This window comes from Austrofundulus limnaeus, unplaced genomic scaffold (genome assembly GCF_001266775.1).
Source record: "Austrofundulus limnaeus strain Quisiro unplaced genomic scaffold, Austrofundulus_limnaeus-1.0 Scaffold67, whole genome shotgun sequence".
NCBI classification, from domain to species: domain Eukaryota; kingdom Metazoa; phylum Chordata; class Actinopteri; order Cyprinodontiformes; family Rivulidae; genus Austrofundulus; species Austrofundulus limnaeus.
The window spans coordinates 1,345,509-1,347,976 of NW_013952469.1; positions in this window are offsets into that span (position 1 = coordinate 1,345,509).

The window sequence follows — 2,468 nt, forward strand, 5'->3', positions numbered from 1 at the left end:
AAATAACCCTCTCTGAGTTCTTCACAGAATGTATTCTGCTGAGCTAACAGTCCACTTTTAGCTTTGAGAGTTTGCTCGCCTTTGGCCTTGCAAGCTATCATACTTGTCTTTGTGATGGGATTCATAATGTCGCCACAGTTTGTATTCTTTGAATACCGCCGCCACCTCTTGACAGATGAACAAAAAAAATAATTGTTTGTCCACTGCAGCTTAAATGCCCTGCATTCTGAATCAATTTTTCTCTTACCTAATCTTTTCGCCATTATTCCGTTCTCTCTTTGAGAGGGGCGGGTTTAGGTTTTTTTTTCTGGGGGTTGCCAGATAGGGGCACAGACAGCAGAAGAGTGGAACCGAATGTCATGTTATACAGTATGCGTGTATGAATGAAATAGTTACCAACTAAGAATAGTTAATAATGAAAATAGTTCATAACTAAGGAACATTTTATTGCAAAAGTCCAACTTTATAATCAAACATAAATACACATATATGAAAAAAAACTAAATGCTCTCTGGTATTGTTCTGGGGGCCGGACCAAATGGAGAGGCAGGCTGGATTCGGCCCCTCGGGCCGTAGTTTGGGGACCACTGGTTTAATGGGTTAAAAAATGATCAGTCYGCACGGCTTTACTGGTGACTTTGATTGTCAGACACTTCCAAACTGGAAAAATCTATCTGATTCACTTTTTTCACATTTTGTTCAAACTAAGGAAACATTGGTGCAGACACRTTGAGAATGTTGTTCTTGCCACAAACAAACAAACAAACAAAAAGAATATTTATAAAGGCACCTCTTGGGACTGTGTTGGCACTCACAATGAGGGGCGGATTGTTGAAGTAAGTTTTCTTGTCCAGATTGGTCATAACTACGTATGTACACCAGGACCTATATTCTTCAGTATGTTCCCCATGTTCCTCAGTACTTATGTTTTCCTGTACCTACAGTATATTCATCAAGATCTATTAGCCCTTTTCTACTAGTGCCTACAGCACGGTTCGACTTCTCCACGGTTCCAAGGCTTTACCACTAGGCAGGATATGTAGAACCAGCCCATTTTTCAGAACTTACTTTGYGGTGTGCTGTTCCAAGTGTACTGTACTGGCCTGAAAACACAACATCAGAGGACTGTCAGTCATTGATTGGTAAGGGGGTGGAGTCACTGGTTGGATTACAAGAGCTAGTCTCACAACAAGCCGATCCACCATTTGCAACAACAACCCTACCTTGTCCTCTATTGTTGTGTTGTGTATCTTTTCTACTACTTCTTCTACTGTTGTAATGTTTAATGGTGGCTGACAARTAATGTAGCTTAATGGAGCATAACTGCCACCAGCTTGTAAGGCATGTGGCATAAAAGTTTGGACTCTGGGACCGCCCAACTTTACGATKAACCCACCCACTAGAGCTGTTATTGAAGTGTAATGARAAACCCATTGAACCGTGCTGTAGAGGTGCTGGTGGAAAGAGGCCGTATGTTTCCYAGTATTTATGATCCCTGCTACCTATCATTATACCCTGTATAAGTCTGTATTATACCCTATCATTGGCTGTTCTGTTCTTTGTTGTTGTTGGTTTTTTCTTTTCTATCTTTGTGTAACATGTATTGTTTGATTTGTGAACATGCTGCAAATTAATTTCCCATTGGGGACAATAAAATTATCAATCAATCAATGTTCTCCAGGGATTATTAATGAAAGTCGTTATAGATGCTTGGCTCCCCCTTGAAATGTTTTTTTTAATACAAATGGAAAATAAATTACAGTGCAGGCATTGTACTGGTGAATTATATAATGACTGATGACTACATGTTCGATGTAACTTGATGCAGGCAGGATTGTCAGACAGGGGGTGCTCAAAACTTCAACTTCCGAAACTTTATTTTCAAACTGAGGCAAACGTAAAAGAGCAATGGGCAATTAAGTGAAATAAAACCACAAAACCTTCACCGTCCTCAGTCATGTTTTTTTTTAGAAACACAGCAAGGCCACCTTACCTTAACATTTTACTCTTCAACATTCAGTAAATGTAAAAAAAAAAAAAAAACAGGTCCTCAAATTTTTGTTCAAACCGTGGTGTTCAAGAACCTCAGCACAGTGTGGATCTCTTCTTTTATGACYCGGACAGCTTTGTTAATTCCAAATATTCAATTCCAACTAAAGTCAGCTCAGACTCATTGAACGGCAAGTTCTAATGCTCCAGTTTCAGTCGTTACACAAACATTTTTGCTCTGCCAATAATGACCGGCTCTGCCAGATGCAGTGGAATAATTTAAACCTTCCCGCAGCACTTCAATCCATCTGTCTCCTGCTGTGGCTTCAGAATCATTTGGAACGTCTCATAAAAGGTTTTTTGTAAGTTTTAGGATGAAAAGAAATCGCACACTCTTTCTTTCTTTCTTTCTTTCTTTCTTTCTTTCTTTCTTTCTTTCTTTCTTTCTTTCTTTCTTTCTTTCTTTCTTTCTTTCTTTC